Below are 27,379 nucleotides of genomic sequence, written 5' to 3'. Positions count from 1 at the left end.
TGCCTGCGGCCACACTAAGCCGAAAGCGCCCGCTCTCGTCAGATCGCGGAAGCTAAGCGGCTTCAGGCCTGGTTAGTAGCTGCATGGGAGACCGGCTGTGAACCCCAGGTGCTGCAGGCGTTTTTTTGGGTTTGAGGCCCAATGGCTATGAGCACGCGTGGGAAGCCTCACCTTCAAGGCGCCGAAACGGCGCCTTGGAGTTTGCCTGCGGCCACACTAAGCCGAAAGCGCCCGCTCTCGTCAGATCGTGGAAGCTAAGCGGCTTCAGGCCTGGTTAGTAGCTGCATGGGAGACCGGCTGTGAACCCCAGGTGCTGCAGGAGTTTTTTTGGGTTTGAGGCCCAATGGCTATGAGCACTCGTGGGAAGCCTCACCTTCAAGGCGCCGAAACGGCGCCTTGGAGTTTGCCTGCGGCCACACTAAGCCGAAAGCGCCCGCTCTCGTCAGATCGCGGAAGCTAAGCGGCTTCAGGCCTGGTTAGTAGCTGCATGGGAGACCGGCTGTGAACCCCAGGTGCTGCAGGCGTTTTTTTGGGTTTGAGGCCCAATGGCTATGAGCACGCGTGAGAAGCCTCACCTTCAAGGCGCCGAAACGGCGCCTAGGAGTTTGCCTGCGGCCACACTAAGCCGAAAGCGCCCGCTCTCGTCAGATCGCGGAAGCTAAGCGGCTTCAGGCCTGGTTAGTAGCTGCATGGGAGACCGGCTGTGAACCCCAGGTGCTGCAGGCGTTTTTTTGGGTTTGAGGCCCAATGGCTATGAGCACGTGTGGGAAGCCTCACCTTCAAGGCGCCGAAACGGCGCCTTGGAGTTTGCCTGCGGCCACACTAAGCCGAAAGCGCCCGCTCTTGTCAGATCGCGGAAGCTAAGCGGCTTCAGGCCTGGTTAGTAGCTGCATGGGAGACCGGCTGTGAACCCCAGGTGCTGCAGGCGTTTTTTTGGGTTTGAGGCCCAATGGCTATGAGCACGCGTGGGAAGCCTCACCTTCAAGGCGCCGAAACGGCGCCTTGGAGTTTGCCTGCGGCCACACTAAGCCGAAAGCGCCCGCTCTCGTCAGATCGCGGAAGCTAGGCGGCTTCAGGCCTGGTTAGTAGCTGCATGGGAGACCGGCTGTGAACCCCAGGTGCTGCAGGCGGTTTTTTGGGTTTGAGGCCCAATGGCTATGAGCACGCGTGGGAAGCCTCACCTTCAAGGCGCCGAAATGGCGCCTTGGAGTTTGCCTGCGGCCACACTAAGCCGAAAGCGCCCGCTCTCGTCAGATCGCGGAAGCAGCCGAAAGCGCCCGCTCTCGTCAGATCGCGGAAGCTAAGCGGCTTCAGGCCTGGTTAGTAGCTGCATGGGAGACCGGCTGTGAACCCCAGGTGCTGCAGGCGTTTTTTTTGGGTTTGAGGCCCAATGGCTATGAGCACGCGTGGGAAGGCTCCGAAACGGCGCCTAGGAGTTTGCCTGCGGCCACACTAAGCCGAAAGCGCCCGCTCTCGTCAGATCGTGGAAGCTAAGCGGCTTCAGGCCTGCTTAGTAGCTGCATGGGAGACCGGCTGTGAACCCCAGGTGCTGCAGGCGTTTTTTTTGGGTTTGAGGCCCAATGGCTATGAGCACGCGTGGGAATCCTCACCTTTAAGGCGCCGGAACGGTGCCTTGGAGTTTGCCTGCGGCCACACTAAGCCGAAAGCGCCCGCTCTCGTCAGATCGCGGATGCTAAGTGGCTTCAGGCCTGGTTAGTAGCTGCATGGGAGACCGGCTGTGAACCCCAGGTGCTGCAGGCGTTTTTTTGGGTTTGAGGCCCAATGGCTATGAGCACGCGTGGGAAGCCTCACCTTCAAGGCGCCGGAATGGCGCCTTGGAGTTTGCCTGCGGCCACACTAAGCCGAAAGCGCCCGCTCTCGTCAGATCGCGGAAGCTAAGTGGCTTCAGGCCTGGTTAGTAGCTGCATGGGAGACCGGCTGTGAACCCCAGGTGCTGCAGGTGTTTTTTTGGGTTTGAGGCCCAATGGCTATGAGCACGCGTGGGAAGCCTCACCTTCAAGGCGCCGAAACGGCGGCTTGGAGTTTGCCTGCGGCCACACTAAGCCGAAAGCGCCCACTCTCGTCAGATCGTGGAAGCTACGCGGCTTCAGGCCTGGTTAGTAGCTGCATGGGAGACCGGCTGTGAACCCCAGGTGCTGCAGGCGTTTTTTTGGGTTTGAGGCCCAATGGTTATGAGCACGCGTGGGAAACCTCACCTTCAAGGCACCGAAACGGCGCCTTGGAGTTTGCCTGCGGCCACACTAAGCCGAAAGCGCCCGCTCTCGTCAGATCGCGGAAGCTAAGCAGCTTCAGGCCTGGTTAGTAGCTGCATGGGAGACCGGCTGTGAACCCCAGGTGCTGCAGGCGTTTTTTTTGGGTTTGAGGCCCAATGGCTATGAGCACGCGTGGGAAGCCTCACCTTCAAGGCGCCGAAACGGCGCCTTGGAGTTTGCCTGCGGCCACACTAAGCCGAAAGCGCCCGCTCTCGTCAGATCGCGGAAGCTAAGCGGCTTCAGGCCTGGTTAGTAGTTGCATGGGAGACCGGCTGTGAACCCCAGGTGCTGCAGGCGTTTTTTTGGGTTTGAGGCCCAATGGCTATGAGCACGCGTGGGAAGCCTCACCTTCAAGGCGCCGAAACGGCGCCTTGGAGTTTGCCTGCGGCCACACTAAGCCGAAAGCGCCCGCTCTCGTCAGATCGCGGAAGCTAAGCGGCTTCAGGCCTGGTTAGTAGCTGCATGGGAGACCGGCTGTTAACCCCAGGTGCTGCAGGCATTTTTTTGGGTTTGAGGCCCAATGGCTATGAGCACGCGTGGGAAGCCTCACCTTCAAGGCGCCGAAACGGCGCCTTGGAGTTTGCCTGTGGCCACACTAAGCCGAAAGCGCCCGCTCTCGTCAGATCGCGGAAGCTAAGTGGCTTCAGGCCTGGTTAGTAGCTGCATGGGAGACCGGCTGTGAACCCCAGGTGCTGCAGGCGTTTTTTTGGGTTTGAGGCCCAATGGCTATGAGCACGCGTGGGAAGCCTCACCTTCAAGGCGCCGAAACGGCGCCTTGGAGTTTGCCTGCGGCCCCACTAAGCCGAAAGCGCCCGCTCTCGTCAGATCGCGGAAGCTAAGCGGCTTCAGGCCTGGTTAGTAGCTGCATGGGAGACCGGCTGTGAACCCCAGGTGCTGCAGGTGTTTTTTTGGGTTTGAGGCCCAATGGCTATGAGCACGCGTGGGAAGCCTCACCTTCAAGGCGCCGAAACGGCGCCTTGGAGTTTGCCTGCGGCCACACTAAGCCGAAAGCGCCCACTCTCGTCAGATCGCGGAAGCTAAGCGGCTTCAGGCCTGGTTAGTAGCTGCATGGGAGACTGGCTGTGAACCTCAGGTGCTGCAGGTGTTTTTTTGGGTTTGAGGCCCAATGGCTATGAGCACGCGTGGGAAGCCTCACCTTCAAGGCGCCGAAACGGCGCCTTGGAGTTTACCTGCGGCCACACTAAGCCGAAAGCGCCCGCTCTCGTCAGATCGCGGAAGCTAAGCGGCTTCAGGCCTGGTTAGTAGCTGCATGGGAGACCGGCTGTGAACCCCAGGTGCTGCAGGCTTTTTTTGGGTTTGAGGCCCAATGGCTATGAGCACGCGTGGGAAGCCTCACCTTCAAGGCGCCGAAACGGCGCCTAGGAGTTTGCCTGCGGCCACACTAAGCCGAAAGCGCCCGCTCTCGTCAGATCGCGGAAGCTAAGCGGCTTCAGGCCTGGTTAGTAGCTGCATGGGAGACCGGCTGTGAACCCCAGGTGCTGCAGGCGTTTTTTTTGGGTTTGAGGCCCAATGGCTATGAGCACGTGTGGGAAGCCTCACCTTCAAGGCGCCGAAACGGCGCCTTGGAGTTTGCCTGCGGCCACACTAAGCCGAAAGCGCCCGCTCTTGTCAGATCGCGGAAGCTAAGCGGCTTCAGGCCTGGTTAGTAGCTGCATGGGAGACCGGCTGTGAACCCCAGGTGCTGCAGGCGTTTTTTTTGGGTTTGAGGCCCAATGGCTATGAGCACGCGTGGGAAGCCTCACCTTCAAGGCGCCGAAACGGCGCCTTGGAGTTTGCCTGCGGCCACACTAAGCCGAAAGCGCCCGCTCTTGTCAGATCGCGGAAGCTAAGTGGCTTCAGGCCTGGTTAGTAGCTGCATGGGAGACCGGCTGTGAACCCCAGGTGCTGCAGGCGTTTTTTTTGGGTTTGAGGCCCAATGGCTATGAGCACGCGTGGGAAGCCTCACCTTCAAGGCGCCGAAACGGCGCGTAGGAGTTTGCCTGCGGCCACACTAAGCCGAAAGCGCCCGCTCTCGTCAGATCGCGGAAGCTAAGCGGCTTCAGGCCTGGTTAGTAGCTGCATGGGAGACCGGCTGTGAACCCCAGGTGCTGCAGGCGTTATTTTGGGTTTGAGGCCCAATGGCTATGAGCACGTGTGGGAAGCCTCACCTTCAAGGCGCCGAAACGGCGCATTGGAGTTTGCCTGCGGCCACACAAAGCCGAAAGCGCCCGCTCTTGTCAGATCGCGGAAGCTAAGCGGCTTCAGGCCTGGTTAGTAGCTGCATGGGAGACCGGCTGTGAACCCCAGGTGCTGCAGGCGTTTTTTTGGGTTTGAGGCCCAATGGCTATGAGCACGCGTGGGAAGCCTCACCTTCAAGGCGCCGAAACGGCGCCTTGGAGTTTGCCTGCGGCCACACTAAGCCGAAAGCGCCCGCTCTCGTCAGTTCGCGGAAGCTAAGCGGCTTCAGGCCTGGTTAGTAGCTGCATGGGAGACTGGCTGTGAACCCCAGGTGCTGCAGGCGTTTTTTTTGGGTTTGAGGCCCAATGGCTATGAGCACGCGTGGGAAGCCTCACCTTCAAGGCGCCGGAACGGCGCATTGGAGTTTGCCTGCGGTTACACAAAGCCAAAAGCGCCCGCTCTCGTCAGATCGCGGAAGCTAAGTGGCTTCAGGCCTGGTTAGTAGCTGCATGGGAGACCGGCTGTGAACCCCAGGTGCTGCAGGCGTTTTTTTTGGGTTTGAGGCCCAATGGCTATGAGCACGCGTGGGAAGCCTCAACTTCAAGGCGCCGGAACGGCGCCTTAGAGTTTGCCTGCGGCCACACTAAGCCGAAAGCGCCCGCTCTCGTCAGATCGCGGAAGCTAAGTGGCTTCAGGCCTGGTTAGTAGCTGCATGGGAGACCGGCTGTGAACCCCAGGTGCTGCAGGCGTTTTTTTGGGTTTGAGGCCCAATGGCTATGAGCACGCGTGGGAAGCCTCACCTTCAAGGCGCCGGAACGGCGCCTTGGAGTTTGCCTGCGGCCACACTAAGCCGAAAGCGCCCGCTCTCGTCAGATCGCGGAAGCTAAGTGGCTTCAGGCCTGGTTAGTAGCTGCATGGGAGACCGGCTGTGAACCCCAGGTGCTGCAGGCGTTTTTTTGGGTTTGAGGCCCAATGGCTATGAGCACGCGTGAGAAGCCTCACCTTCAAGGCGCCGAAACGGCGCCTAGGAGTTTGCCTGCGGCCACACTAAGCCGAAAGCGCCCGCTCTCGTCAGATCGCGGAAGCTAAGCGGCTTCAGGCCTGGTTAGTAGCTGCATGGGAGACCGGCTGTGAACCCCAGGTGCTGCAGGCGTTTTTTTGGGTTTGAGGCCCAATGGCTATGAGCACGTGTGGGAAGCCTCACCTTCAAGGCGCCGAAACGGCGCCTTGGAGTTTGCCTGCGGCCACACTAAGCCGAAAGCGCCCGCTCTTGTCAGATCGCGGAAGCTAAGCGGCTTCAGGCCTGGTTAGTAGCTGCATGGGAGACCGGCTGTGAACCCCAGGTGCTGCAGGCGTTTTTTTTGGGTTTGAGGCCCAATGGCTATGAGCACGCGTGGGAAGCCTCACCTTCAAGGCGCCGAAACGGCGCCTTGGAGTTTGCCTGCGGCCACACTAAGCCGAAAGCGCCCGCTCTCGTCAGATCGCGGAAGCTAGGCGGCTTCAGGCCTGGTTAGTAGCTGCATGGGAGACCGGCTGTGAACCCCAGGTGCTGCAGGCGGTTTTTTGGGTTTGAGGCCCAATGGCTATGAGCACGCGTGGGAAGCCTCACCTTCAAGGCGCCGAAACGGCGCCTTGGAGTTTGCCTGCGGCCACACTAAGCCGAAAGCGCCCGCTCTCGGCAGATCGCGGAAGCAGCCGAAAGCGCCCGCTCTCGTCAGATCGCGGAAGCTAAGCGGCTTCAGGCCTGGTTAGTAGCTGCATGGGAGACCGGCTGTGAACCCCAGGTGCTGCAGGCGTTTTTTTGGGTTTGAGGCCCAATGGCTATGAGCACGCGTGGGAAGCCTCACCTTCAAGGCGCCGAAACGGCGCCTAGGAGTTTGCCTGCGGCCACACTAAGCCGAAAGCGCCCGCTCTCGTCAGATCGCGGAAGCTAAGCGGCTTCAGGCCTGCTTAGTAGCTGCATGGGAGACCGGCTGTGAACCCCAGGTGCTGCAGGCGTTTTTTTGGGTTTGAGGCCCAATGGCTATGAGCACGCGTGGGAATCCTCACCTTTAAGGCGCCGGAACGGTGCCTTGGAGTTTGCCTGCGGCCACACTAAGCCGAAAGCGCCCGCTCTCGTCAGATCGCGGATGCTAAGTGGCTTCAGGCCTGGTTAGTAGCTGCATGGGAGACCGGCTGTGAACCCCAGGTGCTGCAGGCGTTTTTTTGGGTTTGAGGCCCAATGGCTATGAGCACGCGTGGGAAGCCTCACCTTCAAGGCGCCGGAACGGCGCCTTGGAGTTTGCCTGCGGCCACACTAAGCCGAAAGCGCCCGCTCTCGTCAGATCGCGGAAGCTAAGTGGCTTCAGGCCTGGTTAGTAGCTGCATGGGAGACCGGCTGTGAACCCCAGGTGCTGCAGGTGTTTTTTTGGGTTTGAGGCCCAATGGCTATGAGCACGCGTGGGAAGCCTCACCTTCAAGGCGCCGGAACGGCGCTTTGGAGTTTGCCTGCGGTTACACAAAGCCAAAAGCGCCCGCTCTCGTCAGATCGCGGAAGCTAAGTGGCTTCAGGCCTGGTTAGTAGCTGCATGGGAGACCGGCTGTGAACCCCAGGTGCTGCAGGTGTTTTTTTGGGTTTGAGGCCCAATGGCTATGAGCACGCGTGGGAAGCCTCACCTTCAAGGCGCCGGAACGGCGCCTTAGAGTTTGCCTGTGGCCACACTAAGCCGAAAGCGCCCGCTCTCGTCAGATCGCGGAAGCTAAGTGGCTTCAGGCCTGGTTAGTAGCTGCATGGGAGACCGGCTGTGAACCCCAGGTGCTGCAGGCGTTTTTTTGGGTTTGAGGCCCAATGGCTATGAGCACGCGTGGGAAGCCTCACCTTCAAGGCGCCGAAACGGCGCCTTGGAGTTTGCCTGCGGCCCCACTAAGCCGAAAGCGCCCGCTCTCGTCAGATCGCGGAAGCTAAGCGGCTTCAGGCCTGGTTAGTAGCTGCATGGGAGACCGGCTGTGAACCCCAGGTGCTGCAGGTGTTTTTTTGGGTTTGAGGCCCAATGGCTATGAGCATGCGTGGGAAGCCTCACCTTCAAGGCGCCGAAACGGCGCCTTGGAGTTTACCTGCGGCCACACTAAGCCGAAAGCGCCCGCTCTCGTCAGATCGCGGAAGCTAAGCGGCTTCAGGCCTGGTTAGTAGCTGCATGGGAGACCGGCTGTGAACCCCAGGTGCTGCAGGCGTTTTTTTGGGTTTGAAGCCCAATGGCTATGAGCACGCGTGGGAAGCCTCACCTTCAAGGCGCCGAAACGGCGCCTAGGAGTTTGCCTGCGGCCACACTAAGCCGAAAGCGCCCGCTCTCGTCAGATCGCGGAAGCTAAGCGGCTTCAGGCCTGGTTAGTAGCTGCATGGGAGACCGGCTGTGAACCCCAGGTGCTGCAGGCGTTTTTTTGGGTTTGAGGCCCAATGGCTATGAGCACGTGTGGGAAGCCTCACCTTCAAGGCGCCGAAACGGCGCCTTGGAGTTTGCCTGCGGCCACACTAAGCCGAAAGCGCCCGCTCTTGTCAGATCGCGGAAGCTAAGCGGCTTCAGGCCTGGTTAGTAGCTGCATGGGAGACCGGCTGTGAACCCCAGGTGCTGCAGGCGTTTTTTTGGGTTTGAGGCCCAATGGCTATGAGCACGCGTGGGAAGCCTCACCTTCAAGGCGCCGAAACGGCGCCTTGGAGTTTGCCTGCGGCCACACTAAGCCGAAAGCGCCCGCTCTTGTCAGATCGCGGAAGCTAAGTGGCTTCAGGCCTGGTTAGTAGCTGCATGGGAGACCGGCTGTGAACCCCAGGTGCTGCAGGCGTTTTTTTGGGTTTGAGGCCCAATGGCTATGAGCACGCGTGGGAAGCCTCACCTTCAAGGCGCCGAAACGGCGCCTAGGAGTTTGCCTGCGGCCACACTAAGCCGAAAGCGCCCGCTCTCGTCAGATCGCGGAAGCTAAGCGGCTTCAGGCCTGGTTAGTAGCTGCATGGGAGACCGGCTGTGAACCCCAGGTGCTGCAGGCGTTATTTTGGGTTTGAGGCCCAATGGCTATGAGCACGTGTGGGAAGCCTCACCTTCAAGGCGCCGAAACGGCGCCTTGGAGTTTGCCTGCGGCCACACTAAGCCGAAAGCGCCCGCTCTTGTCAGATCGCGGAAGCTAAGCGGCTTCAGGCCTGGTTAGTAGCTGCATGGGAGACCGGCTGTGAACCCCAGGTGCTGCAGGCGTTTTTTTAGGTTTGAGGCCCAATGGCTATGAGCACGCGTGGGAAGCCTCACCTTCAAGGCGCCGAAACGGCGCCTTGGAGTTTGCCTGCGGCCACACTAAGCCGAAAGCGCCCGCTCTCGTCAGTTCGCGGAAGCTAAGCGGCTTCAGGCCTGGTTAGTAGCTGCATGGGAGACTGGCTGTGAACCCCAGGTGCTGCAGGCGTTTTTTTGGGTTTGAGGCCCAATGGCTATGAGCACGCGTGGGAAGCCTCACCTTCAAGGCGCCGGAACGGCGCCTTGGAGTTTGCCTGCGGCCACACTAAGCCGAAAGCGCCCGCTCTTGTCAGATCGCGGAAGCTAAGTGGCTTCAGGCCTGGTTAGTAGCTGCATGGGAGACCGGCTGTGAACCCCAGGTGCTGCAGGCGTTTTTTTGGGTTTGAGGCCCAATGGCTATGAGCACGCGTGGGAAGCCTCACCTTCAAGGCGCCGAAACGGCGCCTAGGAGTTTGCCTGCGGCCACACTAAGCCGAAAGCGCCCGCTCTCGTCAGATCGCGGAAGCTAAGCGGCTTCAGGCCTGGTTAGTAGCTGCATGGGAGACCGGCTGTGAACCCCAGGTGCTGCAGGCGTTATTTTGGGTTTGAGGCCCAATGGCTATCAGCACGTGTGGGAAGCCTCACCTTCAAGGCGCCGAAACGGCGCCTTGGAGTTTGCCTGCGGCCGCACTAAGCCGAAAGCGCCCGCTCTTGTCAGATCGCGGAAGCTAAGCGGCTTCAGGCCTGGTTAGTAGCTGCATGGGAGACCGGCTGTGAACCCCAGGTGCTGCAGGCGTTTTTTTGGGTTTGAGGCCCAATGGCTATGAGCACGCGTGGGAAGCCTCACCTTCAAGGCGCCGAAACGGCGCCTTGGAGTTTGCCTGCGGCCACACTAAGCCGAAAGCGCCCGCTCTCGTCAGTTCGCGGAAGCTAAGCGGCTTCAGGCCTGGTTAGTAGCTGCATGGGAGACTGGCTGTGAACCCCAGGTGCTGCAGGCGTTTTTTTTGGGTTTGAGGCCCAATGGCTATGAGCACGCGTGGGAAGCCTCACCTTCAAGGCGCCGGAACGGCGCATTGGAGTTTGCCTGCGGTTACACAAAGCCGAAAGCGCCCGCTCTCGTCAGATCGCGGAAGCTAAGTGGCTTCAGGCCTGGTTAGTAGCTGCATGGGAGACCGGCTGTGAACCCCAGGTGCTGCAGGCGGTTTTTTGGGTTTGAGGCCCAATGGCTATGAGCACGCGTGGGAAGCCTCAACTTCAAGGCGCCGGAACGGCGCCTTAGAGTTTGCCTGCGGCCACACTAAGCCGAAAGCGCCCGCTCTCGTCAGATCGCGGAAGCTAAGTGGCTTCAGGCCTGGTTAGTAGCTGCATGGGAGACCGGCTGTGAACCCCAGGTGCTGCAGGCGTTTTTTTGGGTTTGAGGCCCAATGGCTATGAGCACGCGTGGGAAGCCTCACCTTCAAGGCGCCGGAACGGCGCCTTGGAGTTTGCCTGCGGCCACACTAAGCCGAAAGCGCCCGTTCTCGTCAGATCGCGGAAGCTAAGTGGCTTCAGGCCTGGTTAGTAGCTGCATGGGAGACCGGCTGTGAACCCCAGGTGCTGCAGGCGTTTTTTTGGGTTTGAGGCCCAATGGCTATGAGCACGCGTGAGAAGCCTCACCTTCAAGGCGCCGAAACGGCGCCTAGGAGTTTGCCTGCGGCCACACTAAGCCGAAAGCGCCCGCTCTCGTCAGATCGCGGAAGCTAAGCGGCTTCAGGCCTGGTTAGTAGCTGCATGGGAGACCGGCTGTGAACCCCAGGTGCTGCAGGCGTTTTTTTGGGTTTGAGGCCCAATGGCTATGAGCACGTGTGGGAAGCCTCACCTTCAAGGCGCCGAAACGGCGCCTTGGAGTTTGCCTGCGGCCACACTAAGCCGAAAGCGCCCGCTCTTGTCAGATCGCGGAAGCTAAGCGGCTTCAGGCCTGGTTAGTAGCTGCATGGGAGACCGGCTGTGAACCCCAGGTGCTGCAGGCGTTTTTTTGGGTTTGAGGCCCAATGGCTATGAGCACGCGTGGGAAGCCTCACCTTCAAGGCGCCGAAACGGCGCCTTGGAGTTTGCCTGCGGCCACACTAAGCCGAAAGCGCCCGCTCTCGTCAGATCGCGGAAGCTAGGCGGCTTCAGGCCTGGTTAGTAGCTGCATGGGAGACCGGCTGTGAACCCCAGGTGCTGCAGGCGGTTTTTTGGGTTTGAGGCCCAATGGCTATGAGCACGCGTGGGAAGCCTCACCTTCAAGGCGCCGAAACGGCGCCTTGGAGTTTGCCTGCGGCCACACTAAGCCGAAAGCGCCCGCTCTCGTCAGATCGCGGAAGCAGCCGAAAGCGCCCGCTCTCGTCAGATCGCGGAAGCTAAGCGGCTTCAGGCCTGGTTAGTAGCTGCATGGGAGACCGGCTGTGAACCCCAGGTGCTGCAGGCGTTTTTTTGGGTTTGAGGCCCAATGGCTATGAGCACGCGTGGGAAGCCTCACCTTCAAGGCTCCGAAACGGCGCCTAGGAGTTTGCCTGCGGCCACACTAAGCCGAAAGCGCCCGCTCTCGTCAGATCGTGGAAGCTAAGCGGCTTCAGGCCTGCTTAGTAGCTGCATGGGAGACCGGCTGTGAACCCCAGGTGCTGCAGGCGTTTTTTTGGGTTTGAGGCCCAATGGCTATGAGCACGCGTGGGAATCCTCACCTTTAAGGCGCCGGAACGGTGCCTTGGAGTTTGCCTGCGGCCACACTAAGCCGAAAGCGCCCGCTCTCGTCAGATCGCGGATGCTAAGTGGCTTCAGGCCTGGTTAGTAGCTGCATGGGAGACCGGCTGTGAACCCCAGGTGCTGCAGGCGTTTTTTTTGGGTTTGAGGCCCAATGGCTATGAGCACGCGTGGGAAGCCTCACCTTCAAGGCGCCGGAACGGCGCCTTGGAGTTTGCCTGCGGCCACACTAAGCCGAAAGCGCCCGCTCTCGTCAGATCGTGGAAGCTAAGTGGCTTCAGGCCTGGTTAGTAGCTGCATGGGAGACCGGCTGTGAACCCCAGGTGCTGCAGGTGTTTTTTTGGGTTTGAGGCCCAATGGCTATGAGCACGCGTGGGAAGCCTCACCTTCAAGGCGCCGGAACGGCGCTTTGGAGTTTGCCTGCGGTTACACAAAGCCAAAAGCGCCCGCTCTCGTCAGATCGCGGAAGCTAAGTGGCTTCAGGCCTGGTTAGTAGCTGCATGGGAGACCGGCTGTGAACCCCAGGTGCTGCAGGTGTTTTTTTGGGTTTGAGGCCCAATGGCTATGAGCACGCGTGGGAAGCCTCACCTTCAAGGCGCCGGAACGGCGCCTTAGAGTTTGCCTGCGGCCACACTAAGCCGAAAGCGCCCGCTCTCGTCAGATCGCGGAAGCTAAGTGGCTTCAGGCCTGGTTAGTAGCTGCATGGGAGACCGGCTGTGAACCCCAGGTGCTGCAGGCGTTTTTTTTGGGTTTGAGGCCCAATGGCTATGAGCACGCGTGGGAAGCCTCACCTTCAAGGCGCCGGAACGGCGCCTTGGAGTTTGCCTGCGGCCACACTAAGCCGAAAGCGCCCGCTCTCGTCAGAACGCGGAAGCTAAGTGGCTTCAGGCCTGCTTAGTAGCTGCATGGGAGACCGGCTGTGAACCCCAGGTGCTGCAGGCGTTTTTTTTGGGTTTGAGGCCCAATGGCTATGAGCACGCGTGGGAATCCTCACCTTCAAGGCGCCGGAACGGTGCCTTGGAGTTTGCCTGCGGCCACACTAAGCCGAAAGCGCCCGCTCTCGTCAGATCGCGGATGCTAAGTGGCTTCAGGCCTGGTTAGTAGCTGCATGGGAGACCGGCTGTGAACCCCAGGTGCTGCAGGCGTTTTTTTTGGGTTTGAGGCCCAATGGCTATGAGCACGCGTGGGAAGCCTCACCTTCAAGGCGCCAGAACGGCGCCTTGGAGTTTGCCTGCGGCCACACTAAGCCGAAAGCGCCCGCTCTTGTCAGATCGCGGAAGCTAAGTGGCTTCAGGCCTGGTTAGTAGCTGCATGGGAGACCGGCTGTGAACCCCAGGTGCTGCAGGTGTTTTTTTGGGTTTGAGGCCCAATGGCTATGAGCACGCGTGGGAAGCCTCACCTTCAAGGCGCCGGAACGGCGCCTTGGAGTTTGCCTGCGGCCACACTAAGCCGTAAGCGCCCGCTCTCGTCAGATCGCGGAAGCTAAGTGGCTTCAGGCCTGGTTAGTAGCTGCATGGGAGACTGGCTGTGAACCCCAGGTGCTGCAGGCGTTTTTTTGGGTTTGAGGCCCAATGGCTATGAGCACGCGTGGGAAGCCTCACCTTCAAGGCGCCGGAACGGCGCCTTGGAGTTTGCCTGCGGCCACACTAAGCCGAAAGCGCCCGCTCTCGTCAGATCGCGGAAGCTAAGTGGCTTCAGGCCTGGTTAGTAGCTGCATGGGAGACCGGCTGTGAACCCCAGGTGCTGCAGGCGTTTTTTTTGGGTTTGAGGCCCAATGGCTATGAGCACGCGTGGGAAGCCTCACCTTCAAGGCGCCGGAACGGCGCCTTGCAGTTTGCCTGCGGCCGCACTAAGCCGAAAGCGCCCGCTCTCGTCAGATCGCGGAAGCTAAGTGGCTTCAGGCCTGGTTAGTAGCTGCATGGGAGACCGGCTGTGAACCCCAGGTGCTGCAGGCATTTTTTTGGGTTTGAGGCCCAATGGCTATGAGCACGCGTGGGAAGCCTCACCTTCAAGGCGCCGGAACGGCGCCTTGGAGTTTGCCTGCGGCCACACTAAGCCGAAAGCGCCCGCTCTCGTCAGATCGCGGAAGCTAAGTGGCTTCAGGCCTGGTTAGTAGCTGCATGGGAGACCGGCTGTGAACCCCAGGTGCTGCAGGTGGTTTTTTGGGTCTGAGGCCCAATGGCTATGAGCACGCGTGGGAAGCCTCACCTTCAAGGCGCCAGAACGGCGCCTTGGAGTTCGCCTGCGGCCACACTAAGCTGAAAGCGCCCACTCTCGTCAGATCGCGGAAGCTAAGTGGCTTCAGGCCTGGTTAGTAGCTGCATGGGAGACCGGCTGTGAACCCCAGGTGCTGCAGGTGTTTTTTTGGGTTTGAGGCCCAATGGCTATGAGCACGCGTGGGAAGCCTCACCTTCAAGGCGCCCGGAACGGCGCCTTGGAGTTTTCCTGCGGCCACACTAAGCCGAAAGCGCCCGCTCTCGTCAGATCGCGGAAGCTAAGTGGCTTCAGGCCTGGTTAGTAGCTGCATGGGAGACCGGCTGTGAACCTCAGGTGCTGCAGGCGTTTTTTTGGGTTTGAGGCCCAATGGCTATGAGCACGCGTGGGAAGCCTCACCTTCAAGACGCCGGAACGGCGCCTTGGAGTTTGCCTGCGGCCACACTAAGCCGAAAGCGCCCGCTCTCGTCAGATCGCGGAAGCTAAGTGGCTTCAGGCCTGGTTAGTAGCTGCATGGGAGACCGGCTGTGAACCCCAGGTGCTGCAGGTGTTTTTTTGGGTTTGAGGCCCAATGGCTATGAGCACGCATGGGAAGCCTCACCTTCAAGGCGCCGTAACGGCGCCTTGGAGTTTGCCTGTGGCCACACTAAGCCGAAAGCGCCCGCTCTCGTCAGATCGCGGAAGCTAAGTGGCTTCAGGCCTGGTTAGTAGCTGCATGGGAGACCGGCTGTGAACCCCAGGTGCTGCAGGTGTTTTTTTGGGTTTGAGGCCCAATGGCTATGAGCACGCGTCGGAAGCCTCACCTTCAAGGCGCCGGAGCGGCTTCTTGGAGGTTGCCTGCGGCCACACTAAGCCGAGAGCGCCCGCTCTCGTCAGATTGCGGAAGCTAAGCGGCTTCAGGTCTGGTTAGTAGCTGTATGGGAGACCGGCTGTGAACCCCAGGTGCTGCAGGCATTTTTTTGGGTTTGAGGCCCAATGGCTATGAGCACGCGTGGGAAGCCTCACCTTCAAGGCGCTGGAACGGCGCCTTGGAGTTTGCCTGTGGCCACACTAAGCCGAAAGCGCCCGCTCTCGTCAGATCGTGGAAGGTAAGCGGCTTCAGGCCTGGTTAGTAGTTGCATGGGAGACCGGCTGTGAACCCCAGGTGCTGCAGGCGTTTTTTTGGGTTTGAGGCCCAATGGCTATGAGCACGCGTGGGAAGCCTCACCTTCAAGGCGCCGGAGCGGCGCCTTGGAGGTTGCCTGTGGCCTGTTACGAGGACAGACGGCTGTTGACCCTGACACCAGTGGTAGACGCGGGCTCTCCCAGGGCGCGGAGTCTAAGTGGCTACGGGTCTTCACCAGAGCACCCCGCAAGGGATGATGGGCCGCTACCCCTAGCGGGCAACGGACTACTTTAGCTGCCTGGTAGCCACCAGGTCGCGGCCCCTGGGATTGCCCCACCGGAGGCAGAGAGAACAACCGAGTCCGCTGTGAGAGACTTGGAAGCGTAGTCAGGAACGTAGCACAGGTCGAGGCAGGCGGCAGACAGGAGTACACGGGCAAACAGGCACAGGTCGAGGCAGGCAGCAAACAGGCGTAATCGGGTAAACAGGCACAGGTCGAGGCAGGCGGCAAACAGGCGTAATCGGTTAAACAGGCACAGGTCGAGGCAGGCGGCAAACAGGCGTAATCGAAGTCAGGAACAAGCCGAGGTCAATATCAGAGATCAGGAACAGAGTAACGCTAGTGACACACAAACAAGCTGTAATGAAGTAACAGCACTGAATGCTGCCACCAGACCTCCTTAAATAGTGCATTTGAATCTGGCGCCAGATTGTGTGATGACGCGTACGCGCACGCGCATTGACGCGTACGCACATGCGCATCAGACGCGTACAGATGGACGCATGCGCGCGCGCATGCGTATTCCATAGCGGCGTCCCCGGAAGTCATAATGAATAAATGAAAGCGCACGCCCGCGCGCGGACACAGGACGCCCAGGACGGAGGCCCCGCTGCTGAGTACGGTAACATTGCCCCTCCCCCATGGGCAACCTCCGGGTGCCTCTGGATCCTACTTTTTCAGGATGTCTCACATGGAATTCCCTAATTAACCGGGGAGCATGGATACCCGACACAGGTTCCCAGGAATTCTCTTCCACCCCGTATCCTTTCCACTTAACCAAATAAAATGTTTGACCTGATCTGACCCTAGAATCAAGAATTGATTCAACCTCAAATTCTTCAGAACCCTCAATAATAATAGGAGGAGGAGGAGAGAACTGGCGGCTGGAAAACAAATCTTGAACATGGTTCTTTAAACAGGATACATGAAATACTGGGTGAATCTTGAACCTTTTAGGTAGATCTAGTTCAACAGCAACATCATTAATTATTCTTTTAACAGGATATGGGCCAATGAACCGGGGCCCAAGTTTTCTGGATGGAATCCGTAATTTAAGATTATTTGTGGATAACCACACCAGATCCCCAGGATTGAATTGAGGTGACAACCTCCTGTGTTTATCCGCACTCTTCTTAGCCTTTGCCTGAGCTTGAGACAGCAATTTGGCAATAGTCTTATGATTCCTGTACAGCAAAGACAACCTATCTTGAAGGGATGGTACTGAGACTTCTGGAAGAAGATTAGGTATAGCAACAGGATTATAACCGTAGTTAGCAAAGAAAGGAGACTGTTCAATTGCAGAATGAATAGAATTGTTGTATGCAAATTCAGCTGTAGCAAGGAGAGGAACCCAGTCCTCCTGAGAGGCGGAAGAGAAACAACGGAGATATTGTTCGAGGGTCTGATTCGTTCTTTCCGTTTGGCCATTCGACTGCGGATGATAACCTGAAGAGAGTGACATATGAATGTCCAGACACTTGCATAATTCTTTCCAGAGTTTAGAAGTGAATTGCACTCCTCTATCGGACACAATATCATCAGGGAGACCATGAAGACGTATTATTTCCTTGATAAATGTCTCAGCAGTTTGTAAAGCCGTTGGGGTACCCTTCATAGGAATGAAGTGGCTCATTTTGGTGAAACGATCAACAACCACCATGATGGAATTAAAGCCTTTTGAAGTAGGTAATTCGACTGTTAAGCTTGGAGGTGTAATCTCCACAGTCAGCATACAACACATAAGCTGACGTGAAGGAGGTACACACACCAGCACAAGGGATCAGGATATCCCCAGTTTAGTGGAGGAGAGGACTGACTCCAATAGGAGATTGTGGTGCACAGAGCCGGTGCAGATCCGAACAGCCACAAACAACACTTTCGTAATAACGTCTCAGCGCAAAGTAGCGCTGAGCGCATAAACCAGGACTGAGGAGATCAGAACAAGTAGACAGAATGAACGCTTGCTAGCTAGCGGCTACTTAGCGACAGCAAGCGTCCAAAACCAGACAGACTGGAATGAGGCAGCCAATGCGTTGCGGCGATGGCGTGCCTCACAAAGACAGGACAGGAATAGTCAGAAAATAGCAGGATCGAGATAGATGAACGTAACACAGATAAATATACAATAAGTATGTTTTCCTAGCGTATTACAATTACAGCTATCAATGAAACTCTTTGTAAGGTCTGACTAACATATGTATATATCGGCAATGAACCGATATATGACATAAGCAGGAACGCTGACTAGGACTGGAGTAATACAGGGAACAGGACTCAGAAGGATTCGCTATCTCTTCGCAGAGATGAACGCAATCCACAAACAGTAACAGAACAGGATTCAGAAGGATTCGTTATCTCTTCGCAGAGATGAACGCAATCCACAAACAGGACCAGGAACAGGATAACTAGCTCAGCACGGGTGTTCACGGTACGCGCAAACTACCAAAACGTGCTGGAAAACTGACTAACTGAACACAGGAAATAAACAGTTCGTGTACGTATATATCAGCGACACTGATATATCAACGTAGCACAAATACAAGGAAAATAACAAAATGCGCAAGTATGCGTATATATTGGCGATGAACCAATATATGACACAAGACAAGCAAGTAGCAACTTCTAGAACAAGAGCAGAACTAGGAGGACTCGCTGACCCCTTCGCAGGAGTCAGCGCAGTCCACACGGACCAGGAACGAGGTGGGGTACGAGCAGAGTAACAGATACAATCTGAGACTATGGTAGCCCATGAGACATTGCAGGAAGCAGTTCTTTATACTGAGGTCATCCAATGGGAGCAGACCTGCAGATTCCCACACAAGTGAATGGTAATTAATCACAGGCTGATAGCAGGAAAAGGCAGACAATGATATGCAGCCTGCAGGAAAGGGACTGCCCCTCCACTGCAGCAGACAATGTTTGTTTACACAAGAGCATGTTAAACTGTCATTAATTTCAGAGTGACTGCAGATGGAATCAGCAACTAGTTTAAGTGCAAACCAAACTATGCAAGAAAATGCATTTAATGACATCAGAACTGCTTGAGTTACAATACCACTGCAGCCAGCAGTAAATGCTGCAGACATGATCATAACATTACCCCCCCCCCCCCCCCCCCCCTTAAAGGCGGATACCAGACGCTTTTCGAAACTGAAATTCCCAACAAAACAATCTGACTGATAATTCATGATGACCGGGACAGCCCAGCAAGACCAAATTCCAGAATCAGTCCCCACAAGACTGGACCCATCAGAACCAGAACCTACAGAACCATACCCGTCAGCACCACAAGCCTCAGTGTGATACCCATCAGAACCACGACTTCCAGAGAAAAGCCCCCAGAAACTCTCTGAGCGATACCCACCGCCTTCCCGGGACTGTCCAAAAACGCCAAAGCCTTTGCAATGCCCACCAGAACTGTCCCCACCAATACAAAACCCACCGTTGAACCAGTCCAAGGTACCAGGACAAGTTTCCTCAGAGATCTCCCAGAACACTTGGAAGCTCCAAAGAGATCCCCACAGGTCAGAACGCCCCTTAGGCTCACATGGAGAACCATCAAGAACCCCTATGGAACCCAGGGCAACTCTAGAGTCAGGGTCACACGGACAAACATCAAGATCAGGGTTTTTAGGGACCAGAACCATCTCCGGGCATGCAGGCCAACCGGCAACATCAGAACATGTCTCCACTAGGGAAGCGTGTGAGCACGCCAACACAGACACACTTGGGCACTCTGGCATACGAAGCACATCTGGGCACACCGGCACAAGAGAGACTTCTGGGCATGTCAAGGAACTGCAAACCTCAAAGTCAGTCAAGGTAGGACCGAAACCAGGACTGGGCAAAAAAAAAATCATCATGACTAGACTTCACAGTTACTGGATTCTCACTAAAAAATGCAGGATCAGACTTAGATGTCTCTGATTCCAGCAAAGTTATTAACAAATCATGTTCAGGGGCATTTACAAGACAGGACAAATCTTCTGATGTATGCACCGAACTAGACAGGGTTCCCATAACTTCTTCTGGACTAGACAGAGACTCATCAAATACACTGGATTGGAGCTCATGAAGGGCTGCAAAACAAGTCAATAGTGCAGCAATCCCCACTGAACTAGGCAAAACTGAGTAACTCACTGGACAGGAAGGGGACTCAGGAACTTCTGCCACACCGGCCAGAGAACCAGAATTTTCCAGGATACAGGGCTGGGTTTCAGAAACACTCATTAACCCGGACTGAAATTCTGAGATTTCTATTATTTTTTCCAGCGAGTCAGAATTATCCATGTTACAGGGCAAGACTTTTGAAACATTCAGAGGACAGGGCTGGAGTTCCTCGGCTGTTACAACACTGGAGAGGGACTCAACAACATTGGTTAAATCAGACTGTGTACAGGGCAAGGTATCTAACACACTTGCTGACGAGGACAATATTTCAATGGCTTCTGCTTCGCTGGGCAGAAATTCATCAAGTTTTATTAGAGCAGACTGTAATTCCAAAACAGCTGCTAGACAAGTGAATATTACTGCAACACCAACTGAGGTAAGCAGTGCCTCAGACTGTTCTGCTAGAGGGTTTGAAGTATCCAAAGTACTGGGTGAAGCATAAGACTCTGTGACCACAGCTTCACTGGACAGGATCACCGAACAGTCCACACTGCAGGGCAAAACCATGGAAGCACCTGCTGGACAGCATAATGATTCTGTGACCTGAGTTTCATTGGAGAGATCTACTGCACAATTCATGGTACAGGGCAAGTTCACTGGAACATTTTCTGAACACGGTAATAATTCTGCGATTTCGGACTCACATAGCAGACGCTCTGAGTTATTCATGAAACTAGAGTGAGGTGTAGAAACAGGAAGATCAAAACACAATGTTTGCGCATCTAAATCACCATTCAATTGTGAAATTGGAAAATTCAGATGCTGGGGTTCTGAGATTTCTGGACAGGATTGCTGGGACTCAGAAACTGATGTAGTGCATCTATTGGCATCTGCTGGATCAGACAGGAGTTGAACTTTATTAACACAGGTAATTTCTGCAGAAGTGTTTGCAGAGACAGGCAAGATTTTTCTGGTGTCTGTTTCACTGAACAAAGACTCATGAGTACTGGCTAGGCTGGACTCAGAAGTCAGCAGGACCTCTGGGTCCTCTGCTGAGAAATTTGTGCAGGGCAAGATTAAGGAAGTATTAGTAATTTCTGTCTTACTGGGAAGTAACACTGAGTTATCCATGGTACAGGGTGGAATTACAGGAACTTCAATTTCACACAAAAGGAGCTCTGAATCACTCGCTGAATCAGCCAAAGGTGCTGAAGCAGGCGAGTCCTCAGGAACTGAGGAAGTGGAACAATCTCCACTTGACAGTGTGTCTTCCCTGGTATCAACTGATTGAATCGCATAAAAATCGTCCAGAATCATTCTCCACACATCGATCAATGGAGCCACAAAGTCATACCCACACACACCAGTTTTTATTAGGTTATAGGCAGACTTAATGCATGCATTCAATACTAATTCACTTTTTGCACTGTAAAACTGACAAAATGAACTTGCATCTTTCTTCCATTCATAGACCAGGGCTTCCATCTCTCCTTTCTCAAATGGAGGATCCCATGCATATTTAACAGCTGAGCATTCCGGCTGATCATAGTTTGCAAATGTGTTAGTGGCAGAAACATACATTGGGTTATTTAGCAGGTGATTGGCCGATTTCTTATTCCTAAGGATCTCCAATACCTGTAGCAAGTGTTGAACTGTAGTGTATGCAAATTTCCCTTGCTGCACGAATAAATTGATCTGTTCAATACTCTGTAATATATCTTCATAATCATATTCAGATAATTCATTTAAACAAGAACTTTTATTTTCCCTGGCTAGCAATGAAAGTTCATTAGTAGTTTCATAGGTCCATTTGACTCCCCTGAATGGTGACTGAATTTCATTATCTGCTAATGGTGGAGTCTCGTTACAGATCTGATGCGCAGTCGCTAAGGGCAACGACTCCGCTGATTGTAACGCTTTTCTTTTGGAGCGTTTACGTTTGGCTTTAGACCCTGCTGCCTTAGCAGAAGAAAAGTTATCAGAACAATTATCTGCTTGCTGATTATTTTTGTAGGCAGTAGAAGGAGCAGCTGATTGACAAGCTGCCAGGAGCTTATCAAAAGGGCTAGGCAAATCGGTTTTGCGCAGCCAGTTATGGATCACAAACGCTAGAAATTCCAGTGGTCTTTCTTTTAAATTGGTATGATCCAAGACATCGTAGGCCCACTGGAACAAATTTCCCTTAAATAAAACATAAACTAGCTGGGGGGCCCACGTTGAAACAGGAGTAGCCTGGAGCTCGGGATTGGCCAGGAACCTGGTACATTCAGAAAAAAACTCATTTTCTGTTTCAAAATTGAGCTTCTCAAATTTCTTAAAGGAACAGGAACCATAACAAACAGTGTCATTTTTGCTGGGAACCCCCCCCCCCCCACAATGGGGATTGGTAATGGGGCTACCATAATGTTAAGCTTGGAGGTGTAATCTCCACAGTCAGCATACAACACATAAGCTGACGTGAAGGAGGTACACACACCAGCACAAGGGATCAGGATATCCCCAGTTTAGTGGAGGAGAGGACTGACTCCAATAGGAGATTGTGGTGCACAGAGCCAGTGCAGATCCGAACAGCCACAAACAACACTTTCGTAATAACGTCTCAGCGCAAAGTAGCGCTGAGCGCATAAACCAGGACTGAGGAGATCAGAACAAGTAGACAGAATGAACGCTTGCTAGCTAGCGGCTACTTAGCGACAGCAAGCGTCCAAAACCAGACAGACTGGAATGAGGCAGCCAATGCGTTGCGGCGATGGCGTGCCTCACAAAGACAGGACAGGAATAGTCAGAAAATAGCAGGATCGAGATAGATGAACGTAACACAGATAAATATACAATAAGTATGTTTTCCTAGCGTATTACAATTACAGCTATCAATGAAACTCTTTGTAAGGTCTGACTAACATATGTATATATCGGCAATGAACCGATATATGACATAAGCAGGAACGCTGACTAGGACTGGAGTAATACAGGGAACAGGACTCAGAAGGATTCGCTATCTCTTCGCAGAGATGAACGCAATCCACAAACAGTAACAGAACAGGATTCAGAAGGATTCGTTATCTCTTCGCAGAGATGAACGCAATCCACAAACAGGACCAGGAACAGGATAACTAGCTCAGCACGGGTGTTCACGGTACGCGCAAACTACCAAAACGTGCTGGAAAACTGACTAACTGAACACAGGAAATAAACAGTTCGTGTACGTATATATCAGCGACACTGATATATCAACGTAGCTGTAACGATCCGCTCAGCTGCCTGCGCAGGCAGGCAGCCTTTTGATCATTATTCAGGTCTGCATGCTGCAGGACTCTGGAAAGTAGACCTTCTGTCAGTTTTGCAGCTTGTGCTTGCTGAGGAATTTGCATACGTTGTCATGCAAATTGCCTGGCCACATTCATTGGAGGCGTGTACTATAAGTAGTATGTGTGTCCCACAATGCTTCGCTGCTCATAGAGGTTTGTTCCTGCTGGACTCACCTGGAGTGTCAGCCACTGCTATCTTAGTATAGTTAATTCTTGGGGAGTGCTCCTTGCATTCCTAGTTAGTGCAGTCAGTTTGTGTATAATTTGTACTGCCTATTCTGTCTTGTCTTGTCTGTCGCGATTGCGCTGTCACCAGCGGCGGTTGATAGCGAATCGCTCTGTCTTGTTTGGATCTCACTAGCCTCTAGCGGTAGCGGCTGTGGATCCTTCTGATCTGAGTTCCTGGAGTGTAAGCTGGAGCAGCGGTTGCTACCGGCTACCTCATCTGATCTGTCTTGTTTAGATTGCACTAGCCGCTAGCGTTAGCAGCTGTGGATCTTTCTGATCTGTGTTCCTGCTTGGATCACACTTGCTCTGGCGGAAGAGCGGTGGATCCTTTCTGCCTAGTTCCTGTTTCTCGTTTGTCTGTCTTGTCTGATACGGGCGCTTGCTGTAGGCTCGATGAGGTAACCGTTAAGCAAGCGTTCACATTCTTTGTTTCGTGTTTGTCTGTTGATGGTTAGTTAGGCGTGCTTGTCTCTATTGTGCTTATCACGTGGAGACCGCGCATAACCGCGTGCACTGTTGCGAATGAGTGCGGTGTTCGCGGTTAGCTAGCGTTTATTATTTTCTGTATATTCTCATTGTATTTGCTGTGCCTTTGCTACCCTCATATTCTATTCTGATCTGCCTTGTGTCACGTCTGGCGATCGCACCTCTCGCGATCGCGTTCCTGTTTCATATCTGCTGTTGTGTGTGCGCGGTCGCGGGGTGGCGACTAGATTGGCGCACACACATACAACCTATCCCTTTGCTCAATCTCATTCGCAATTGCCTCTCTTGCGATTGCGTTCTGCGCTTCGTACAAATTCCTGTCTGGCATTTGTGGAGGTACAGAGGATTGGTTCCTCTGCACTCCCCAGCGCCATCTGCCGACAGGAATTTTCCCTCTACTGGTGCTTGCACCAAAAGCTGGGTTCTAGTATCTTGACACGCTTGTGGAGGACCTCCGCAGTGTCAGCGCACATCTTTGTGCGCTGAACACGGAGATATCCCACAATCGTTACATTATGAGCAGCCCAACCCAAAACCCCAGTGTAGAGGGAATTTCTGATTTGTACGATTTTGCTGAGTATGGTTCCTGTGTCTTTAAGAGTTTCAAAATATTAAATTCAGAGACGAAAGAGGATTTTCTCTCTGAATGCGTAAAATTTTGTCTGAATCCTACTTTTCAAATTACTGATCCGTCCACGTCTGCTCTCCAATTAGCTTATGTGCTTTTGAAAGATGATCTGTTTGTATGGGCTCATGAAATCTTGCAAGACAATTCTTGGAATGATAATCTATATCAGTTTCTTACATTTACATTCTCCTACTGGTTTGAGTTGCCTTGCTTGCCACCTGCCCTGTATGAGTGTGTAGTTGCTAATGAGTCAGCTGCTCTACCTACTTCATGCAAAACCATTCAGTTTGAAAATGAATGCAGTAACTATTCCCCTGTGTCTAAACAGCAGCCACCTAAAGCAGCAAGGACTAAAAGCAGGAAAAAAAGGAAGACTTCTCAGCTGAAAAATCCGTTGCCCATAGCAACTACAAATAAAAAAATTGTGTCTGTAAAGTCTGAAATTTCTCAGTCTCAGGTTTCATTACCCCAAGAAAGGGCATTTGTGGATCCTTTGATAGGCAGAATTATTTTCTATATTAAAGGAGTGAGAAAGTCTTTGCATGTTCCTGACCCCAACCCTTATGAGGGTTTCTTGGAAACAGAGTTGTTTGAACCCCCATTTGCTCCATGGGATATTGGAGCATTAATTGAGGAGTTCGAGATTGATTGGAAGGCGTTTTGCGATTTTTACATCGCAAAAAGCGCAGAGATTCTTTATGCTTGTCTTGATTCGGTGTACGCTTTGATTGACTCTGATGAGTGTGATGAATGTTTTGTGAATCCGGTGACTTATGTGTGGCAGACGATTTTGGATGAATTGCACACACACCAATCAATTGACTTCAATAAAGAGACATCGTTATCGGATGATTGTTCCTGCCTTTCTGGGGTAAAGCATGTGAGTCTAGATATTGTGCGACCTGACATGAATGGGTGCACTACTGTGGTTGATTCTTGTGCAAATCTTGAAAGATTCTCTCCTGATTGCGTGAAGTTAGAATCTATGCGATGTAATGCCTGTTTCTCAGATGTTCCTGCAGATTGTGATCAATATGAATGTGCCAGTTTTCTCAAAGAGATGTGGGATCCCTTGTCATCTAAGAACAGATCTTTAAGATCTTCCATCTATGATCCTGCTATGGGAAAAATTCCTAAACTATGCAGCATCAAAAGTGAAATTAATATGCCTAATAAAGTTTATTCTGTTGATGTCGCTATTTCTTCTGCAGATGAGTCTCTGTCTCACCCTGTTCACACCTGTAAGGGTCCGTTGCCTGGGGACAATTGCTCCAGTGTTTCGACCCTAGATGCCTTGCAGTCTGCTCCGCAGATCGCGGAGATTTGCGCTATGGAAGCGTCAGTTTCACAACCTAAAGCGATCTTGGATTCGCAGGTTTTGCGTTCTGGCTCCTCGGATTTGACATTGTTAGCCGAATCTAAGAGTGAGACAGCGCTTCGGTTTTGCGAATCTGACTCTGAAACATCTCTGCTGGGTCCAGAGAAAGTTTCTCTGAGCCTGCCCTGTACCATGAATAACAATATGATGTCCAATCACACTGACATTTGTGAGTCCCTTTCTTGTTCTGAGGAAAGTGCTGATTCTGCACCCTGTACTCTGGATGAGTTAAGATGGCCTTGTTTAGAGTCTCCTGCAGTGTCCCTAGAGGCTCGTCTAGGTATTGCCACTATACTCACCTGTTTTTCTGCAGTTTTGGAGTTACAAGCTAGTTTGACTGCCACACAGAATTCTGGGTACAGTGAGAATGAATTTAGGGAGTCAGTGTGTGTTCCAGTAAATATACCTGCACATTCCCCTCATGATGATGAGATCCAGTCTCAGGTTATGGTGGAACCATTCCTGGGACATCTGTCCTGTCCACAAAATAAAGTTCCAGTTTTGCCCTGTAACATGGATAGTTCAGAATCCTTCCGAGAAAACTTGAAAAAAGATGTTCTGGAGGTCTCCGAGTTCCTCCCAAAGGGTGCAGAACTTGTAGGAGATGTCTCCTGCCCCTCAAGTCCTTCTGAGGTGTTACCCTCTTCCGTAGGCATTGCTGCCTTGCTGGCTACCTTTTCAGCTCTGATGGAGCTTCACTCATATGTAGTCAATGATGATATTATTGTCACAGAAATTTCTGAATTTGTATCCGAGTCTTCTTGTGAAAGTCCAGTGCCTGTGACCTCCACTCATGATGATTCTCTGTCCGGTACTGGTTTTGGTCTTGTCGTGCCGGACTCTGAGGCTGGCAGTTCCCCGACATGTACTGAGGTTTCTCCTGTGCTGGTGTACCCCAGTGTGCTCTGTGACCCAGAAAGCCCAAGTGTGCCTCGGTTACCAGCGTACTCAGATGCTTCCTCGGTGGAGACATGCTCTGATTTAGCCTGCCTGCTTGCACGCCCAGAAGTGGTCCCTGAAAGTCTTGATCTTGATGGGTGTCCTCGTAATTCTGAATCCGGAATTGTCATTGGTTCCATGGGGGTTCTTGGTAATTCTCCATGTGAGCCTGGTGATTGTTCTGCCCTCTTGGGATCTCTGTGGAGCTTCAAAAGGTTCTGGGAGATTCCGGGAGAGATTTTGCTTGGTCCCCTGGATAAGATCAATGGTGGCTTTTGTGTTGTAAGGGACACTTCGAACAGGTATTGTGGCAGGTTTGGTATTTTCGGACGCTCCTTGGAAGGTGGTGGGTATTGTCTGGAGGGTGTCGATGGCTTTTTCTCTGGTATCCACAGTCCTGATGGGTGTTACGCTAAGACTGGTAGTACTGATGGGCATGTTTCGGTGGCTTCTGTTTCCGATGAGGTCGGTTTCGGGTGGACTGACTCTGGAATTGGACCTTGTCGGGCTGCCCCGACCTTCATGAGTCTTCAGTTAGAGTTTTTTGGTAACGCCAGTTTTGAAAGACGTCTGGAATTCGTCCCTAGAGGGGGGGGTACTGTAACGATCCGCTCAGCTGCCTGCGCAGGCAGGCAGCCTTTTGATCATTATTCAGGTCTGCATGCTGCAGGACTCTGGAAAGTAGACCTTCTGTCAGTTTTGCAGCTTGTGCTTGCTGAGGAATTTGCATACGTTGTCATGCAAATTGCCTGGCCACATTCATTGGAGGCGTGTACTATAAGTAGTATGTGTGTCCCACAATGCTTCGCTGCTCATAGAGGTTTGTTCCTGCTGGACTCACCTGGAGTGTCAGCCACTGCTATCTTAGTATAGTTAATTCTTGGGGAGTGCTCCTTGCATTCCTAGTTAGTGCAGTCAGTTTGTGTATAATTTGTACTGCCTATTCTGTCTTGTCTTGTCTGTCGCGATTGCGCTGTCACCAGCGGCGGTTGATAGCGAATCGCTCTGTCTTGTTTGGATCTCACTAGCCTCTAGCGGTAGCGGCTGTGGATCCTTCTGATCTGAGTTCCTGGAGTGTAAGCTGGAGCAGCGGTTGCTACCGGCTACCTCATCTGATCTGTCTTGTTTAGATTGCACTAGCCGCTAGCGTTAGCAGCTGTGGATCTTTCTGATCTGTGTTCCTGCTTGGATCACACTTGCTCTGGCGGAAGAGCGGTGGATCCTTTCTGCCTAGTTCCTGTTTCTCGTTTGTCTGTCTTGTCTGATACGGGCGCTTGCTGTAGGCTCGATGAGGTAACC

General features: G+C 53.9%; 13 non-coding genes and 60 pseudogenes across 13 annotated transcripts; all 73 read left to right on the top strand.

Moving 5' to 3' along the window:
* Position 1: 1 nt before the first annotated feature.
* Positions 2–120, top strand: LOC137555934 (5S ribosomal RNA). Its single transcript, XR_011028598.1, has one exon. It is a non-coding gene; the product is annotated as a 5S ribosomal RNA (ribosomal RNA).
* An 83-nt stretch (positions 121–203) lies between these two features.
* Positions 204–322, top strand: LOC137549180 (5S ribosomal RNA; annotated as a pseudogene).
* An 83-nt stretch (positions 323–405) lies between these two features.
* LOC137555933 (5S ribosomal RNA) lies at positions 406–524 on the top strand. The gene has a single exon (XR_011028597.1). It is a non-coding gene; the product is annotated as a 5S ribosomal RNA (ribosomal RNA).
* An 83-nt stretch (positions 525–607) lies between these two features.
* LOC137555930 (5S ribosomal RNA) lies at positions 608–726 on the top strand. The gene has a single exon (XR_011028595.1). It is a non-coding gene; the product is annotated as a 5S ribosomal RNA (ribosomal RNA).
* Positions 727–809: 83 nt separating this feature from the next.
* LOC137559270 (5S ribosomal RNA) lies at positions 810–928 on the top strand (annotated as a pseudogene).
* Positions 929–1,011: 83 nt separating this feature from the next.
* On the top strand, positions 1,012–1,130 carry LOC137547864 (5S ribosomal RNA; annotated as a pseudogene).
* Positions 1,131–1,213: 83 nt separating this feature from the next.
* On the top strand, positions 1,214–1,368 carry LOC137552312 (5S ribosomal RNA; annotated as a pseudogene).
* A 71-nt stretch (positions 1,369–1,439) lies between these two features.
* On the top strand, positions 1,440–1,558 carry LOC137549377 (5S ribosomal RNA; annotated as a pseudogene).
* Positions 1,559–1,642: 84 nt separating this feature from the next.
* LOC137548677 (5S ribosomal RNA) lies at positions 1,643–1,761 on the top strand (annotated as a pseudogene).
* Positions 1,762–1,844: 83 nt separating this feature from the next.
* LOC137547727 (5S ribosomal RNA) lies at positions 1,845–1,963 on the top strand (annotated as a pseudogene).
* An 83-nt stretch (positions 1,964–2,046) lies between these two features.
* On the top strand, positions 2,047–2,165 carry LOC137549405 (5S ribosomal RNA; annotated as a pseudogene).
* An 83-nt stretch (positions 2,166–2,248) lies between these two features.
* Positions 2,249–2,367, top strand: LOC137559018 (5S ribosomal RNA; annotated as a pseudogene).
* An 84-nt stretch (positions 2,368–2,451) lies between these two features.
* On the top strand, positions 2,452–2,570 carry LOC137557976 (5S ribosomal RNA). The gene has a single exon (XR_011029645.1). It is a non-coding gene; the product is annotated as a 5S ribosomal RNA (ribosomal RNA).
* An 83-nt stretch (positions 2,571–2,653) lies between these two features.
* LOC137550241 (5S ribosomal RNA) lies at positions 2,654–2,772 on the top strand. The gene has a single exon (XR_011026900.1). It is a non-coding gene; the product is annotated as a 5S ribosomal RNA (ribosomal RNA).
* Positions 2,773–2,855: 83 nt separating this feature from the next.
* Positions 2,856–2,974, top strand: LOC137559419 (5S ribosomal RNA; annotated as a pseudogene).
* An 83-nt stretch (positions 2,975–3,057) lies between these two features.
* On the top strand, positions 3,058–3,176 carry LOC137548155 (5S ribosomal RNA; annotated as a pseudogene).
* An 83-nt stretch (positions 3,177–3,259) lies between these two features.
* On the top strand, positions 3,260–3,378 carry LOC137552398 (5S ribosomal RNA; annotated as a pseudogene).
* Positions 3,379–3,461: 83 nt separating this feature from the next.
* LOC137556845 (5S ribosomal RNA) lies at positions 3,462–3,580 on the top strand. The gene has a single exon (XR_011029483.1). It is a non-coding gene; the product is annotated as a 5S ribosomal RNA (ribosomal RNA).
* An 82-nt stretch (positions 3,581–3,662) lies between these two features.
* Positions 3,663–3,781, top strand: LOC137555929 (5S ribosomal RNA). The gene has a single exon (XR_011028594.1). It is a non-coding gene; the product is annotated as a 5S ribosomal RNA (ribosomal RNA).
* Positions 3,782–3,865: 84 nt separating this feature from the next.
* On the top strand, positions 3,866–3,984 carry LOC137559269 (5S ribosomal RNA; annotated as a pseudogene).
* Positions 3,985–4,068: 84 nt separating this feature from the next.
* LOC137549041 (5S ribosomal RNA) lies at positions 4,069–4,187 on the top strand (annotated as a pseudogene).
* Positions 4,188–4,271: 84 nt separating this feature from the next.
* LOC137555928 (5S ribosomal RNA) lies at positions 4,272–4,390 on the top strand. The gene has a single exon (XR_011028593.1). It is a non-coding gene; the product is annotated as a 5S ribosomal RNA (ribosomal RNA).
* Positions 4,391–4,473: 83 nt separating this feature from the next.
* LOC137549897 (5S ribosomal RNA) lies at positions 4,474–4,592 on the top strand (annotated as a pseudogene).
* An 83-nt stretch (positions 4,593–4,675) lies between these two features.
* Positions 4,676–4,794, top strand: LOC137549090 (5S ribosomal RNA; annotated as a pseudogene).
* An 84-nt stretch (positions 4,795–4,878) lies between these two features.
* LOC137550011 (5S ribosomal RNA) lies at positions 4,879–4,997 on the top strand (annotated as a pseudogene).
* An 84-nt stretch (positions 4,998–5,081) lies between these two features.
* On the top strand, positions 5,082–5,200 carry LOC137558085 (5S ribosomal RNA; annotated as a pseudogene).
* An 83-nt stretch (positions 5,201–5,283) lies between these two features.
* Positions 5,284–5,402, top strand: LOC137558084 (5S ribosomal RNA; annotated as a pseudogene).
* Positions 5,403–5,485: 83 nt separating this feature from the next.
* Positions 5,486–5,604, top strand: LOC137555927 (5S ribosomal RNA). The gene has a single exon (XR_011028592.1). It is a non-coding gene; the product is annotated as a 5S ribosomal RNA (ribosomal RNA).
* An 83-nt stretch (positions 5,605–5,687) lies between these two features.
* Positions 5,688–5,806, top strand: LOC137559268 (5S ribosomal RNA; annotated as a pseudogene).
* Positions 5,807–5,890: 84 nt separating this feature from the next.
* LOC137547863 (5S ribosomal RNA) lies at positions 5,891–6,009 on the top strand (annotated as a pseudogene).
* Positions 6,010–6,092: 83 nt separating this feature from the next.
* On the top strand, positions 6,093–6,247 carry LOC137553100 (5S ribosomal RNA; annotated as a pseudogene).
* An 83-nt stretch (positions 6,248–6,330) lies between these two features.
* On the top strand, positions 6,331–6,449 carry LOC137559112 (5S ribosomal RNA; annotated as a pseudogene).
* An 83-nt stretch (positions 6,450–6,532) lies between these two features.
* Positions 6,533–6,651, top strand: LOC137548676 (5S ribosomal RNA; annotated as a pseudogene).
* Positions 6,652–6,734: 83 nt separating this feature from the next.
* On the top strand, positions 6,735–6,853 carry LOC137547726 (5S ribosomal RNA; annotated as a pseudogene).
* Positions 6,854–6,936: 83 nt separating this feature from the next.
* On the top strand, positions 6,937–7,055 carry LOC137551552 (5S ribosomal RNA; annotated as a pseudogene).
* An 83-nt stretch (positions 7,056–7,138) lies between these two features.
* Positions 7,139–7,257, top strand: LOC137559418 (5S ribosomal RNA; annotated as a pseudogene).
* Positions 7,258–7,340: 83 nt separating this feature from the next.
* LOC137548153 (5S ribosomal RNA) lies at positions 7,341–7,459 on the top strand (annotated as a pseudogene).
* An 83-nt stretch (positions 7,460–7,542) lies between these two features.
* On the top strand, positions 7,543–7,661 carry LOC137558170 (5S ribosomal RNA; annotated as a pseudogene).
* An 83-nt stretch (positions 7,662–7,744) lies between these two features.
* On the top strand, positions 7,745–7,863 carry LOC137555926 (5S ribosomal RNA). Its single transcript, XR_011028591.1, has one exon. It is a non-coding gene; the product is annotated as a 5S ribosomal RNA (ribosomal RNA).
* An 83-nt stretch (positions 7,864–7,946) lies between these two features.
* LOC137559266 (5S ribosomal RNA) lies at positions 7,947–8,065 on the top strand (annotated as a pseudogene).
* Positions 8,066–8,148: 83 nt separating this feature from the next.
* On the top strand, positions 8,149–8,267 carry LOC137549040 (5S ribosomal RNA; annotated as a pseudogene).
* Positions 8,268–8,350: 83 nt separating this feature from the next.
* Positions 8,351–8,469, top strand: LOC137555925 (5S ribosomal RNA). The gene has a single exon (XR_011028589.1). It is a non-coding gene; the product is annotated as a 5S ribosomal RNA (ribosomal RNA).
* An 83-nt stretch (positions 8,470–8,552) lies between these two features.
* LOC137559265 (5S ribosomal RNA) lies at positions 8,553–8,671 on the top strand (annotated as a pseudogene).
* Positions 8,672–8,754: 83 nt separating this feature from the next.
* On the top strand, positions 8,755–8,873 carry LOC137549089 (5S ribosomal RNA; annotated as a pseudogene).
* An 83-nt stretch (positions 8,874–8,956) lies between these two features.
* On the top strand, positions 8,957–9,075 carry LOC137549037 (5S ribosomal RNA; annotated as a pseudogene).
* Positions 9,076–9,158: 83 nt separating this feature from the next.
* Positions 9,159–9,277, top strand: LOC137555924 (5S ribosomal RNA). Its single transcript, XR_011028588.1, has one exon. It is a non-coding gene; the product is annotated as a 5S ribosomal RNA (ribosomal RNA).
* Positions 9,278–9,360: 83 nt separating this feature from the next.
* Positions 9,361–9,479, top strand: LOC137549182 (5S ribosomal RNA; annotated as a pseudogene).
* Positions 9,480–9,562: 83 nt separating this feature from the next.
* On the top strand, positions 9,563–9,681 carry LOC137549088 (5S ribosomal RNA; annotated as a pseudogene).
* An 84-nt stretch (positions 9,682–9,765) lies between these two features.
* LOC137551201 (5S ribosomal RNA) lies at positions 9,766–9,884 on the top strand (annotated as a pseudogene).
* Positions 9,885–9,967: 83 nt separating this feature from the next.
* Positions 9,968–10,086, top strand: LOC137558083 (5S ribosomal RNA; annotated as a pseudogene).
* An 83-nt stretch (positions 10,087–10,169) lies between these two features.
* Positions 10,170–10,288, top strand: LOC137547529 (5S ribosomal RNA; annotated as a pseudogene).
* An 83-nt stretch (positions 10,289–10,371) lies between these two features.
* Positions 10,372–10,490, top strand: LOC137555923 (5S ribosomal RNA). Its single transcript, XR_011028587.1, has one exon. It is a non-coding gene; the product is annotated as a 5S ribosomal RNA (ribosomal RNA).
* Positions 10,491–10,573: 83 nt separating this feature from the next.
* LOC137559263 (5S ribosomal RNA) lies at positions 10,574–10,692 on the top strand (annotated as a pseudogene).
* Positions 10,693–10,775: 83 nt separating this feature from the next.
* Positions 10,776–10,894, top strand: LOC137547862 (5S ribosomal RNA; annotated as a pseudogene).
* An 83-nt stretch (positions 10,895–10,977) lies between these two features.
* LOC137552311 (5S ribosomal RNA) lies at positions 10,978–11,132 on the top strand (annotated as a pseudogene).
* An 83-nt stretch (positions 11,133–11,215) lies between these two features.
* LOC137549376 (5S ribosomal RNA) lies at positions 11,216–11,334 on the top strand (annotated as a pseudogene).
* An 83-nt stretch (positions 11,335–11,417) lies between these two features.
* Positions 11,418–11,536, top strand: LOC137548675 (5S ribosomal RNA; annotated as a pseudogene).
* Positions 11,537–11,620: 84 nt separating this feature from the next.
* On the top strand, positions 11,621–11,739 carry LOC137549892 (5S ribosomal RNA; annotated as a pseudogene).
* An 83-nt stretch (positions 11,740–11,822) lies between these two features.
* LOC137551551 (5S ribosomal RNA) lies at positions 11,823–11,941 on the top strand (annotated as a pseudogene).
* An 83-nt stretch (positions 11,942–12,024) lies between these two features.
* LOC137558081 (5S ribosomal RNA) lies at positions 12,025–12,143 on the top strand (annotated as a pseudogene).
* Positions 12,144–12,227: 84 nt separating this feature from the next.
* On the top strand, positions 12,228–12,346 carry LOC137548112 (5S ribosomal RNA; annotated as a pseudogene).
* An 84-nt stretch (positions 12,347–12,430) lies between these two features.
* On the top strand, positions 12,431–12,549 carry LOC137548674 (5S ribosomal RNA; annotated as a pseudogene).
* An 84-nt stretch (positions 12,550–12,633) lies between these two features.
* LOC137550678 (5S ribosomal RNA) lies at positions 12,634–12,752 on the top strand (annotated as a pseudogene).
* An 83-nt stretch (positions 12,753–12,835) lies between these two features.
* Positions 12,836–12,954, top strand: LOC137549110 (5S ribosomal RNA; annotated as a pseudogene).
* An 83-nt stretch (positions 12,955–13,037) lies between these two features.
* Positions 13,038–13,156, top strand: LOC137558080 (5S ribosomal RNA; annotated as a pseudogene).
* Positions 13,157–13,240: 84 nt separating this feature from the next.
* Positions 13,241–13,359, top strand: LOC137547798 (5S ribosomal RNA; annotated as a pseudogene).
* Positions 13,360–13,442: 83 nt separating this feature from the next.
* Positions 13,443–13,561, top strand: LOC137547725 (5S ribosomal RNA; annotated as a pseudogene).
* An 83-nt stretch (positions 13,562–13,644) lies between these two features.
* Positions 13,645–13,763, top strand: LOC137552168 (5S ribosomal RNA; annotated as a pseudogene).
* Positions 13,764–13,847: 84 nt separating this feature from the next.
* LOC137549181 (5S ribosomal RNA) lies at positions 13,848–13,966 on the top strand (annotated as a pseudogene).
* Positions 13,967–14,049: 83 nt separating this feature from the next.
* On the top strand, positions 14,050–14,168 carry LOC137547723 (5S ribosomal RNA; annotated as a pseudogene).
* Positions 14,169–14,251: 83 nt separating this feature from the next.
* LOC137548776 (5S ribosomal RNA) lies at positions 14,252–14,370 on the top strand (annotated as a pseudogene).
* An 83-nt stretch (positions 14,371–14,453) lies between these two features.
* Positions 14,454–14,572, top strand: LOC137549939 (5S ribosomal RNA; annotated as a pseudogene).
* An 83-nt stretch (positions 14,573–14,655) lies between these two features.
* LOC137548328 (5S ribosomal RNA) lies at positions 14,656–14,774 on the top strand (annotated as a pseudogene).
* The last annotated feature ends 12,605 nt before the right edge of the window (positions 14,775–27,379 follow it).

Source organism: Hyperolius riggenbachi, chromosome 2, assembly GCF_040937935.1.
Source record: "Hyperolius riggenbachi isolate aHypRig1 chromosome 2, aHypRig1.pri, whole genome shotgun sequence".
Lineage (NCBI taxonomy): Eukaryota > Metazoa > Chordata > Amphibia > Anura > Hyperoliidae > Hyperolius > Hyperolius riggenbachi.
The sequence above is the reverse complement of the archived record's forward strand: the minus strand, read 5'-3'. Positions and strand labels throughout refer to the sequence as shown.